This window comes from Phyllobates terribilis, unplaced genomic scaffold (genome assembly GCF_046119375.1).
Source record: "Phyllobates terribilis strain yellow unplaced genomic scaffold, ASM4611937v1 Scaffold_299__1_contigs__length_2334479, whole genome shotgun sequence".
Lineage (NCBI taxonomy): Eukaryota > Metazoa > Chordata > Amphibia > Anura > Dendrobatidae > Phyllobates > Phyllobates terribilis.
The window spans coordinates 52,197-66,450 of record NW_027363059.1 but is presented as its reverse complement, the minus strand read 5'-3'; the positions used below and the strand labels follow the sequence as shown (position 1 = coordinate 66,450).

General features: G+C 46.9%; 1 pseudogene; it reads left to right on the top strand.

Annotated features, from left to right (window-relative positions):
• The first annotated feature begins 11,896 nt into the window (after positions 1 to 11,896).
• Positions 11,897 to 14,254, top strand: part of LOC141220798 (dynein axonemal heavy chain 12-like) — a 48,197-nt pseudogene continuing 45,839 nt past the window's right edge.

Genomic DNA, 14,254 nt, shown 5'->3' with positions numbered 1-14,254 from the left:
CAAGCGCGAACCAAAAAGGTTCGCGCAGGCGCAGAGAGGCATGGAGACAGCCAGGCAAGCGCGCAACGCAATCTCCCCCATCATACACACACGCGCACATCACGTCAGTGAATGGCACTGCCAATTGTAGATATAAGAAAGGAGAAGAACGGGGACAACGACTAGGAGCAGCCACGAGAGAGTATAACAGTATAACAATACAGGGATGAAACAGTAATAATACAAATGCCACTACAGAGTAATAGAGATTAGCCATATTCAGCAGCATCATCCCGGCATAGGTGTGTATTCTAATTTGTAATGCTCTCATCAGGACATATATCCCATAATGGATGTGATCACAGAATTCGCCAAATCAAATTGGGTTAGGGAAGCAGCCAAATCTATACACTCCTGAAACCAAAAAGAAAACACAAATAGAAAGGCCACAGATAAAAACCAGAATGAAAAATAAAATGAAAAAATAAAATATAAATAATGAACAACCACCCAATATATGCATGTGTAAGGAGATTATATAGCTCCAAATAAGAAATGCATAGATTGTGGCTATAAGAATGGAGAGAAGCTCAGAGATTCGTTCAAGCCATAAGGTGTCACAGTGTTTAATCGTACAATCCATTGTGACTCTTTCTGAGCCAATAGCTTTTTGGCATTACCACCCCGTATCCCCATGTGTATTGCATCAATACCACGCACCATGAAAGAGCGGGGATTACAGTTATGTTTCAATTTAAAGTGCCGTGGTATTGTTTTTAGCTGAGCTAGATCGCTCGCCGAGGTAGCTGCTGCAATGTCACAAATATGCTCACGTGTGCGAACCCGTAGTTCCCTTGTGGTTAAACCAACATAGATCATGGGGCAGCTACACGTGGCATAGTAATGATGTTGGATGTACCGCAGGAAATATGGTGTCTGATATCGAATGTTCTGTGGCCATCAGCTGAACAAAAGCTGGTGTACCGCAAAACATTTGGACAGGCCACACAGTGTCCACATTTATAATTGCCTTTAATAGGGCCCCCAGAGCCAAAGGGTCGCGTTACCGGTGCAACGTAGTGACTCTTGGTCAATATGTCGCCAAGATTCCGACATCTCATTGGTGTCATTGATGGAAGAGACCCCGGGTGTCCCCTCAGGGAGGGCTCCACCATCAAGATACTCCAATGTTTTTGAAGGATGGCTCTCATGCTATCCCATTCGTGGTTATAGGTGGAGATGAAACGTATGGTTTCTTCCCTATCCGAAGATCGTATTTTCGGATGCAGGAGGACAGTACGAGGAGTCTTACATGCTCTATCATACCCCCTCCTAATACATCTCCGACTATAACCACGTTGCAGGAAGCGCTGTTTAAGGTCCTGTGCCTGACGCTGAAAGCTCTGTTCAGTAGAGCAGATGCGCCTCATCCTCAGGAACTGTCCGACCGGGACAGCTCCAATTGTGGCTGGACTGTGGGCAGATCCCGCATGAATCAAAGCATTGACCGAGGTGGGCTTTCTGAACACGTCCGTCTGCAGGCCCCCATGGATGTCGACACACAGGGATATGTCCAGAAAGTCCACCTTCTTAGTGTCATGTATATAGGTCAGCTTGATGTTATATTGATTCATGTTAAGACAGTCCATGAACTCTCCGAGCTGCTGTATAGAACCCCGCCACAAAAATAAAATGTCATCAATATATCTCAGCCAGCACAGCACATGGTGGGCAGCAGGGATGGTATCCCCATCAAAGATTTCCCTTTACCACAGCCCTAGGAAGAGGTTGGCATATGAGGGGGCACAGGCCGCCCCCATGGCTGTGCCACGCTTCTGGAGATAAAATTGATCTTTGAAAACAAAAAAGTTATGAGTCAGGGCAAATTCCATCAGCTCAAGGATGAGTTCACACAAGGGACTATCCAGGTCGGAGGCTCCGAGAAAGAGACGCACCACGTTCAAACCATAAGTGTGGTTAATGCTGGTATACAGGCTTTCAACGTCGGCAGTGACCAAGAGAGTCCCCTCATCCACCGTGATACCGTCGACCCTAGTAAGGGCGTCCGTTGTGTCTTTGATGTATGATGGTAAATTGGTCACTAAGGGTTTTAAATAGTGATCAATAAATCTACATATGGGTTCACATAGTCCCCCAATACCAGACACAATCGGACACCCTGGAGGGTCGACGGGATCTTTGTGGATTTTGGGTAGAAGGTAAAAGGTGGGGATCCTGGGGAAGGCCACTGTCAAGCCCTCATAAACCTTTTTGGAGATTATTGAGCACTCCAGAGCCTGGGTTAGGATGTCCTGCAGCCTAGCAGTGAAGTGGGTCAAAAGACAAGAGGGCAATCTAACATAGGTATTGGGGTCTCTCAATTGGCGGAAAGCCTCCCGCTCATACTTGTTGATAGGCCAAATAACAATGTTGCCCCCCTTATCTACACCCTTGATAACCACGTCACTGAGTTCCTGAAGCTGTTGTAAAGCTCGGCGATGGTTATATGTGAGATTATCAAATTTCCGTTTTGTTGGTAATCTAAGGAAATCTTCAGTGACAAGTTTGGTGAAAATCTCTACTGCAGGGCATAGAGATAAGGGGGGAACCTTGTAGATTTCGGCATAATAGATTGAGGGAACCCACCTCGTGAAGGATTGCAGTGTTCCTCTGCCAGTTCTTCCAAACATCTCAATGCTTCTCTCTCAGTCACTGCTGCATCCATAACCTCCGGGCTCTTGTGATGCAACTTCTTCAATACCAATTTGCGAGAAAATAGGTGTAGATCTTTTATCCCTGTGAAGAAGTTGAAAGCATTAGTTGGAGAAAATGTAAGACCTCTCCCCAGGACCTCCACCTGTGGGGGCTGATATTAGTAGCCGCAGAAGGCTCCATTAGCCAACAATGTTCCCTGGCTATTAATATCAAACCACAGCTGTTTGTTTAGCCTTAACTGACTAGATTACAGGAGCAGCCCAGAAAAAAATTGACATGGGGTCCCCCTATAAAACCTAACCAGCAAAGGCTAAACTAGACAGCTGTGGGCTGATATTAATAGCCAGGGAAGGGGTCATGAATACTAGCCCCCTTCGCGGCTATTAATATCACCCCTCAGCAGTCCCAGAAATGGCGCATAAGATCCCCAATACTAACCGTGTAGTAAAGTGAACGGCGCTTTTTCAATAAAAACACGGCCAGAATAAAGTATTTTAATGTATACTGACAGGGGTGTAAAATCACCCCTAGTCAGAATACAGTGCTTCAGGGGGTCACTGTGGTTCATCAGCTGAAGATCAGCTGATGAGCCCCTGTGAGTTTACCACCATGGGAACATTCATGCAAATGTTCTCAGGTTGAACATCAGCTGATCGGACATGAGACTGATCAGCTGATTACCGGCGTCAGCAATCAGCTAATGGTCACGTGGTCATCAGCTGATTGTTGCCAGCACTGATCAGCTGATGATCACGCGACCATCAGCTGACCGCTGACTTCACTGATCACCTGATGGTCGCGTAACCATCAGGTGATCGCTGACGGCACTGATCACCTGATGGTCACGTGACCATCAGGTGAACGCTGACTTCACCGCAGGTCCTGGCAGCACACTGCGGTGCGCAGGTCCACGCCCTGCAGTGTACCGCTAGCCACTGAGGACAGAGCATATATTATATATATATATATATATATATACACACACACACATACAGTATACATATACAGTACAGACCAAAAGTTTGGACACACCTTCTCATTTAAAGATTTTTCTGTATTTTCATGACTATGAAAATTGTACATTCACACTGAAGGCATCAAAACTATGAATTAACACATGTGGAATTATATACTTAACAAAAAAGTGTGAAACAACTGAAAATATGTCTTATATTCTAGGTTCTTCAAAGTAGCCACCTTTTGCTTTAATGACTGCTTTGCACACTCTTGGCATTCTCTTGATAAGCTTCAAGAGGTAGTCACTGGAAATAGTCTTCCAACAATCTTGAAGGAGTTCCCAGAGATGCTTAGCACTTGTTGGCCCTTTTGCCTTCACTCTGTGGTCCAGCTCACCCCAAACCATCTCGATTGGGTTCAGTTCTGGTGACTGTGGAGGCCAGGTCATCTGGCGTAGCACCCCATCACTCTCCTTCTTGGTCAAATAGCCCTTACAAAGCCTGGAGGTGTGTTTGGGGTCATTGTGTTGTTGAAAAATAAATGATGGTCCAACTGTGACGCGAGTCACTACAGAAATAACAGTCTCAGAAGAGGAGAGAAAAGACTAATATTACTGAAAGAAATATAATATTAGAGCTACTTACTAGATAAAAATAGGGAGGTCAAACAATCCAAAGTCAAGTCCAGGAAGATGGCGCAGTACAAAGGGAGCAGACAAAAGAGTAGTCAGATAACAAGCAAATGGTCAAAATCCAGGTAAGGGAAAATAGTCAGGCGGGGTCAGGCACAGAGCACAGAGAGATCAGTCCTACACAGGTAATACCAAATGTACAATTGACACTGGGTGAAGGAGCTAGCATGCTTAAGTAGAAGACTAATCAAGGGAAGTGAACACAGATGATTGCAGAAACAACCCAGCAAACCCAAAACAGACTGACAGCCTCCACACAATAGTAACCTAGCAGACAAGGAAAGTGTGGAGACCGTGACACCAACTAAACGCAAACCGGATGGAATACCATGCCGCTGCAAGACGCTGTGGTAGCCATGCTGGTTCAGTATGCCTTCAATTTTGAATAAATCCCCAACAGTGTCACCAGCAAAGCTCCCCCACACCATCACACCTCCTCCTCCATGCTTCACGGTGGGAACCAGGCATGTAGAGTCCATCCGTTCACCTTTTCTGCGTTGCACAAAGACACGATGGTTTGAACCAAAGATCTCAAATTTGGACTCCTCAGACCAAAGCACAGATTTCCACTAGTCTAATGTCCATTCCTTGTGTTCTTTAGCCCAAACAAGTCTCTTCTGCTTGTTGCCTGTCCTTAGCAGTGGTTTCCTAGCAGCTATTTTACCATGAAGGCCTGCTGCACAAAGTCTCCTCTTAACAGTTGTTGAAGAGATGTGTCTGCTGCTAGAACTCTGTGTGGCATTGACCTGGTCTCTAATCTGAGCTGCAGTTAACCTGTGATTTCTGAGGCTGGTGACTCGGATAAACTTATCCTCAGAAGCAGTAGTGACTCTTGGTCTTCCTTTCCTGGGGGGTCCTCATGTGAGCCAGTTTCTTTGTAGCGCTTGATGGTTTTTGCAACTGCACTTGGGGACACTTTCAAAGTTTGCCCAATTTTTCAGACTGACTGACCTTCGTTTCTTAAAGTAATGATGGTCACTCGTTTTTCTTTGCTTAGAATTTGTATTATGGCAAGAAAAAAGCAGCTAACAGTCTATTCAGTAGGATTATCAGCTGTGTAGCCACCTGACTTCTGCACAACACAACTGATGGTCCCAACCCCATTTATAAGGCAAGAAATCCCACTTATTAAACCTGACAGGGCACACCTGTGAAGTGAAAACCATTTCCGGTGACTACCTCTTGAAGCTCATCAAGAGAATGCCAAGAGTGTGCAAAGCAGTCATCAAAGCAAAAGGTGGTTACTTTGAAGAACCTAGAATATAAGACATATTTTCAGTTGTTTCACACTTTTTTGTTAAGTATATAATTCCACATGTGTTGTGTGGCGCCCCTGAGGGTTCGACCGCCACAGGGATGCTGCACTTCTTTAATGGAGTGTAGTGTTCCTCCTCTGAGGTAAGAACAGTGTGATAGTCGTGACCCAATCTTTGCATCCAACACCACACTTCTCCACCAGAGGGGGCTAGTATGTTACAGGGAGACTGGGGAACCAAGAGTGAGGGGAACCAGTTAGTGGGTGTGGGTGGAGGACCTACAAGTTAGTTACACTTTAAATTTCATATTTAATAAAAAGCCATCTTTGGTTTTGGTCTTTGTGCTGTTAAATACTGTGTGTTACTGTGCTCTCCCACTCTGATAGTGGACCCTGTGTGGGCCTGCAGAGGTCGGAGACACGGCCCTCATACCCTGGTCTTGGGACGAGAGGCAAGTTGCAGACGGGGAATGTCTCAACCCGGCCAATGACCATGACCAAGAAGGCCTGGAGCTTAAGAGTGTGACTCCACAGCAAATGGATCCCAGGCAGGATGCAGACGGAGCGGTGTACGCCACCTGTCCTCGCCAACCTGATATATTCAGAGGGAGTCCGGCTGCAAGAGGGGTACCTACCCCCGACACCCGACCTTGCTACTCCATGTCCTGGTCGGGGAAGCCCGGTAGGCCCTGAGGATCCCACCGGGTACCGGACGGAGCGGAGCTGCCACCCGAGCCCTTGTTCTGAGAGGAGCTCAGAGGGAGACCCGGCCTATTTGCACACACACTGACAGGAAAGGATTAGGCCCGTAGTTCAGGAACACTCTGGTGTAGTGTCCCGACTGAATGCTGGACTTACTCGGAGGTTGTCGGACCCCCGTCTCTGGTGACCGAAGGACTCCGCGGGGAGCAGGGAGTCACCTTCCTCATGCCATCTATGTGAGTAAAGCCTTGGAAGTTCACCCCTACGGCCTCCGGACTGTTCATTCTGCGCCACACCACGAGACGCGGAGCCTGCATTCCTTCACTACTACCCCCTCCATCCTGTCCCTCTGCCCTGAGGCCACGCTCCGCCTGTGGGGAGTAGTAATAACTTTGACCGCCATAACACCATGTCTCAGCGGACTGAAGCGGCGCTGGTGGCCCTTCACCAGGTACCACCGGTGGCGTAGTCGTTAATCAGCCACTCAACCCGGACAAGCATACACCATCTCTTTTTTTACTGTGACGGCCCTGAGCACGGGTCGGGTCCGGGCCACGGCTACACCCCATCTCTCCATCACAGGACCTGACTCCGAGTCCCCCATCTCCCAGGGTAAAGAAAAGAGCTTTTTCGAGTAAGAGGCGTCACAGCTGATTCATAGTTTTGATGCCTTCAGTGTGAATGTACAATTTTCAAAGTAATGAAAATACAGAAAAATCTTTAAATGAGAAGGTGTTTCCAAACTTTTGGTCTGTACTGTATATATACACACATATACAGTATACATATATATACACACACATATACAATATATATATATACCCAAATATTTTGATTATGTGTATATATATATATATATATATTTCACTTTCTTACACTTTTTTTTACTTTTACACTTTGTCCCACTATGGGACTTTCATTTTTTGCAGGCCGATCGCTTGTACAGCATAGAGATGCAGCAGCAGCATCTCTATGCATGCAGCCTGTCAGCGCTGCACACGCACAAGTTATTTTGATTGTGCACTGCGCATGATCAAAGTAACTTTCTGGTGACCCGGATGTTGTCATGACGACATCGGGTCATCATAGCAACTATCGGGACCCCGTGCTCACAGTGCAGTTTTTGATTCAAGGTAAGAGAGTCGCGCTTACCTCCCCCCTGCTCCCGGAATGCTGCGATCGACTTAGTTCGCAACATTTCGAGGGAGCGGTGCGGCCCCACTCCTGGCACAAAGCATCGGGTGTTGGCTGTGAGAATCAGCTGACACCCGGCAGCGATCGCGCCAGCACAGCCTCTGTATGGGTGCGATCGCCAAGGCATAATAATACGCACCTGGTCCAATAGGCCCAGGTCGCAGGTACATATTATTACGCCTGACATCAGTAAGGAGTTAATATCAGATTTGTGGGGGTCCGGCACGTGGCTCCTCCACTACTCAGTTGTTTGAAACTCCGGCAGAGGTCAGATGTAAACATTGTTGAGGAGCTGAACATCACAGCTCTGGTCACTGTGTAGTGGCTGCTACCTGGTGCTGCAGATCAGCTCCTATTACATGAATATTAGCTGACTTGCAGGACCCACAGTACAGTGAATGGAGCAGTGATGTTCAGATCTTCAAACTATTTACATCTGAGCGTTGCAAACAACTGATGGGTAGAGCCAGTGCCGCGTGTCGGAGCCCACCTATCTGATATTGATAACCCATCCCCAGGATGGCATCTCAGTAGATACCATACCAGGATGGGGGACATTATGCCAGAATGGGTACATTATACGAGAATTAGGTCATTATGCCAGAATGTGAGACACTGTAACAGAATGGAGTGCATTGTACCAGGATGGGGGGCATTAAACCAGTATGATGGTCATTACCAGGATGGGGGGTCATTATACCAAGATGGGGGGTCATTATACCAGGATGGGGACATTATATCAGAATGAGGACATTATATCAGAATTGGGGACATTATACCAGAATTGGGGACATTATACCAGAATAAGGGACACTATACCAGAATGGGGTACACCATACCTGGATGGGTGACACTATATCAGAATGGGGACATTACATCACAATGATGATATTATACCAGTATGGGGGATATTATAGCAGCATGGGGGACATTATGCCAGAACTGGAGATACCATACCAGGATGTGGGGCATTATACCAGCTTTGGGGACATTATAGCAGAATTGGGAGCATTACACCAGCATGGGGGATATTATACCAGGTTAGAGACATTATACCAAAATGGGGACATTATATCAGAATGGGGACACTATACCAGGATGGGGACATTAAACCAGAATGAAGTAAATGATGCCAGAATGGGGACATTACCAGACAGGGGCACAGGTGGGGGAAAATGTCATAGCATAAGGCCCAGCATGTGGGAGATTATTACAAGAAGGAGCCAGGATGGGGGACATTACTACATAGGGAGAGAACACATATTTCTTTATAGGATCCAGAACGCTACAAGGGCCCATACATCTGACCAACATGCCGGTGGGGGCCTATCAGACTCTAGTTACTCCACTAGGTGGGACCAGATCATTTCCAGGACTCCTTGTTCTTTACATTGAAGATAATTCTTAATGACATTGGCTGTATGTTTGGGGTTGTTGTTCTGCTGAAGAAAACATTTGGATCCAATCGGACACCTCCCTCATGATATTGCAGGATGGATAAGTATCTGCCTCTATATCTCAGCATTGAGGGAACCAATAATTCTGACCCAATTTCCACCTCCATTTGCTGAAATGCAGCCCCAAACTTACTGGACCCTCCACCGTGCTTATGCATCACTATTGCCCACAGACGCTCATTATTGTACTGCTCTCCAGCCCTTCAGTGAACAAAATCTCTTCTGTAATAACATTTTTCATATTTTGACTCAACCGTCCAGAGCACATCCTGCCAATTTTCTACACCCTGGTTCCTCTGTTTTAATGCATAGTTGAGTCACTTGGCCTTGTTTTGATGTGGAAGATATTTCTTTTTCACCACAATTTTGCTATGAAGACCACTTCTGGCCAGTCTTCTCTGAACAGTAGATGAGTGAAGCTGAGTCCCACTGGTTGCTGCCAGTTCTGAGCTGATGGCACTGCTGGACATCTTCTGCTTTTGAAGCAAAGTAACCATAATGTGTCATACATCTGCTGCACTAAGTTTCCTTGGCCGACCACTGCATCTACTGACCTCGACGTTGCACATTTTCTTGTGCATCTTCACAAGTGCTTGAATGACACATCTTGAACCCTCAATCTGCTTTGAAATTTGTGCCTTAGAGACCTTGCTGATGTAGTATAACTTCCTTGTGTATTCTTGCTCAGTCTTGCCATGGTGTATGACCAGACACCTGACTGTATTATTACAAAATCCCTGACTTTGCGCAGGTGTACCTAGAAGAATTGACGCTGTTTTAAAGTGAAAAGTTGGTCACACTAAATATTGATTGGATCTAGATTTTTTGTTTGTTCATTCACTTGTATTTTGTTAATTGATTAAATAGATCATTAACATTTCTATTTTTGAAGCATTCTTACTTTACAGCATTTTTTCTACACCTTTCTAAAGATTCTTTTTATGTGATTGTGTCTTTTATTTGCTCATTAATAATCTGATATACCTTTTGGTATTTTGTTTATAGTTGTTTTTTTGCTGTTGGGGTAAATTGTAGGATATTGATTTCAGAGGGGTTTCCTGATCCTTTGATTGTAGGAATGAGTGGTATATATGTGCTAATAAATTAGGACAAAACGTAGGAAATTTAGGAAAAAACTGAACATCTCAGCAGTAATAACATGCTGATTGTGATGTCATGAAGATGACTTGAATTTCCACCAATCAGAGATCAGCATGTATCAGGTCACCCAGATAGAACAGTCCATGAAACATGAGTCACGGCCACTGTGAGGTCATAATGCTGATTAGAATTTCCACCAGTCAGAAAACAGAACCGCCCAGAAGAACCACCCAGGAGGTATGAGTCATCGCCACTGTGAGGTCATAATGCTGACCAATCACAGAGCAGCCACACCCAGATTTTCCACCAATCAGAGAGCAGCCACACCCAGATCTTCCACCAATCAGAGATCAGCAGTGGGTATAAATAGCCGCTACCACCTGCCCGGCTTAGCCTTGCACTGGTTGGGTCTCTCTTTTTTTTCCTCTCTCTTGGTCTCTCTCTCTCTCTCTCTCTTCTCTCTCTCTTCTCTCTCTCTTCTCTCTCTCTTCTCTCTCTCTCTTCTCTCTCTCTTCTCTCTCTCTTCTCTCTCTCTTCTCTTCTCTCTCTCTTCTCTCTCTCTTCTCTCTCTCTTCTCTCTCTCTCTCTTCTCTCTCTCTTTCTCTCTCTCTTCTCTCTCTCTTCTCTCTTCTCTCTCTCTTCTCTCTCTCTTCTCTCTCTCTTCTCTCTCTCTCTCTCTCTCTCTCTTCTCTCTCTCTCTCTCTCTTCTCTCTCTCTTCTCTCTCTCTTCTCTCTCTCTTCTCTCTCTCTCTCTCTCTCTCTCTCTCCGGCCCTCTTAAGGGCTACCCCAAATGTGTAAAAGATAGAAACCAATATTTGTGTTGTTTGTCCGTTTTATGAGCCTTTGATTAACCCCTTCCCACTCTTTGCCATATATATATATATATATACATAGTATGTGCAGGTGGGCCTTAAAGGGAATTTCCAGGACAAACATATTGATGGCCTATCCCCTGGTTATCTCATTAATATCAGATTTGTGGGGGTCCGGCACGTGTCACCTCCACTAATCAGCTGTTTGCAGCTTCGGTCGAGATCAGATGTAAACAGTGTTGAGGAGCTGAACATCACAGCTCTGGTCACTGTGTAGTGGCCGCTCCCTGGTGCTGCAGATCAGCTCCTATTACATGAATATTAGCTGATCTGCAGGACCCGCAGTACAGTGAATGGAGCGGTGATGTTCAATCTTCACACTATTTACACTTGAGCGCTGCAATCAGCTGATGGGTAGAGCCAGTGCCGCGTGTCGGAGCCCACCGATCTGATCTTGATAACCCATCCCCAGGATAAATCATCATTATTATACTACTGGAAACTCCATTAATGGATTGTCTGGGATTAATAACACGAGCCCCTTCTTTAAGAAAAAACAGTCCCTAACTGGTCACAGGATAAATGTGGGATTTCAGGTCACCCATTTACTGCAATGCAGCTGGCAATGCCACCCAGCGGATCTAAGCAAGTCCCGGGGCCTCAACAATATACAGCCAGTGCCCGAGTATAGGATGGAAGATTAAAAAAAATCTTCAAAAATGTATTTTGTATGAGGCATACATCAAAAATACAGGCAATGCTTTTCCTGACAACACTGAGTTTTATAATGTGGAAAAAAACGTTTAAATAAACACTGTGTGAACATAACCCTAACTGCATTGTGACTGTGTATATACATATATAAGCTGCCCCTCCCCCACCATGTGAGCATTCTCAGCGCGTACTGACCAATGCTGTCCACCAGGTGGCATCAGCAGGAAATTACAGCGATGAGACAAGCACTGCATGACAGCCCCGCCCCAATCTGCCCTATACCAGACACGCCCCCTACCAACGCCCCGCCTCCACTGCCATGACAACCGAATTATTTAATGGCAGAAAGAGAGACCTTATATGAGCAGAGAAGTAGCGGCCGGAGCGCGGGGTCCGCACAGGTGAGCGCCCCCATAACACAGTGTATGTACTGCACGTCAGCTCTATGGCAGACTGTCACCTGTGCTGGATCCAGTACGTGTTACACTTATATCTGTACAGAGACACAGAGGACGCAGCGGGGCCCTGTCGCCAGATATATATATATATGTGTGTGTGTGTGTATATACAGTATATATGTGTATGTATATGCTGTATTACTGTATATATGTGTGTGTGTGTGTGTGTATATACAGTATATATGTGTATGTATATGCTGTATTACTGTATATATATTTGTGTGTGTGTGTATATACAGTATATATATGTGTATGTATATGCTGTATTACTGTATATATGCGTGTATATATGTACTAGCTATTAAACCCGTTCTACGCCCGGGTGGCGAGCATTTTTATTGGTATATGGTCTCCCATCCTGGTATTTGTGCTGCCCCCATCCTATTGTGGTATGCATGGTCCCTCCACCCCCCAATCCTGGTATTCATGGCACACCTCATTCCCCAATCATGATATGTATGGTCCCCTCACCCCCCAACCCTGGTATGCATGGCACACCTCACCCCCCAATCATGGTATGTATGGTCCCCTCACCCCCCAATCCTAGTATGCATGGCACACCTCATTCCCCAATCCTGGTATGCATGGTCCCCTCACCTCCCAATCCTGGTATACATGGCACCCCTCACCCCCCAATCCTGGTATGCATGGCACCCCTCACCCCCAATCCTAGTATACATGGCACCCCTCATTCCCCAATCCTGGTATGCATGGCACCCCTCATTCCCCAATCCTGGTATGCATGGCACCCCTCATTCCCCAATCCTGGTATACATGGCACCCATCACCCCCCAATCCTGGTATGCATGGTCCCCTCACCCCCCAATCCTGGTATACATGGCACCCCTCATTCTCCAATCCTGGTATGCATGGCACCCCTCACCCCCAATCCTGGTATACATGGCACCCCTCATCCCCCAATCCTGGTATACATGGTCCCCTCACCCCTCAATTCTGGTATACATGGCATCCCTCATTCCCCAGTCCTGGTATACATGGCACCCCTCACCCCCTAATTCTGGTATGCATGGTCCCCTCACCCCCCAATCCTGGTATGTATGGTCCCCTCACCCCCCAATTCTGGTATACATGGCATCCCTCATTCCCCAATCCTGGTATGCATGGTCACCTCACCTCCCAATCCTGGTATACATGGCACCCCTCACCCCCCAATCCTGGTATGCATGGCACCCCTCACCCCCAATCCTGGTATACTTGGCACCCCTCATTTCCCAATCCTGGTATGCATGGCACCCCTCACCCCCAATCCTGGTATGCATGGCACCCCTCATTCCCCAATCCTGGTATGCATGGCACCCCTCATTCCCCAATCCTGGTATGCATGGCACCCCTCATCCCCAATCCTGGTATGCATGCCCCCCCCCCCAATTCTGGTATACATGGTACCCCTCACCCCCAATCCTGGTATGCATGGTACCCCCTCATCCCTATTCTGGTATCTATGGTACCCCCTCACATCCCCAATCCTGGTATGCATGGCACCCCTCATCCCTATCCTGATATGCATGGCACCCCTCAGCCCCAATCCCGGTATGCATGGTCCCCTCACCCCCCAATTCTGGTATACATGGTACCCCTCACCCCCAATCCTGGTATGCATGGTACCCCCTCATCCCTATTCTGGTATCTATGGTACCCCCTCACATCCCCAATCCTGGTATGCATGGCACCCCTCATCCCTATCCTGATATGCATGGCACCCCTCACCCCCAATCCTGTTATGCATGGCACCCCTCACCCCCAATCCTGTTATGCATGGTCCCCTCACCCCCAATCCTGTTATGCATGGTCCCCTTACCCCCCAATCCTGGTATGCATGGCACCCCTCACCCCCCAATCCTGGTATGGATAGTCCCCTCACCCGCCAATCCTGGTATGTATGGTCCTCTCACCCCCCAATCCTGGTATGTATGGCACCCCTCACCCCCCAATCCTGGTATGTATGGCACCCCTCACCCCCCAATCCTGGTATGTATGGCACCCCTCATCCCTATCATGCTACACACACATACAAGAAAATAAACACTTATACTCACCTTTCTTCCCTGTGCTCCAGCGCTGTTTCCCGTTCTGCTGGAGGCCGGGGGAGGAGTGCGGCGCCGAAGTACGCGTGTGCTCATACCACGCTGTCCGGCTCCATTTTGCTGAAGACACATTGCAAATGTGTCTTCAGTAAAATGGCGCCGGATAGCGCTAT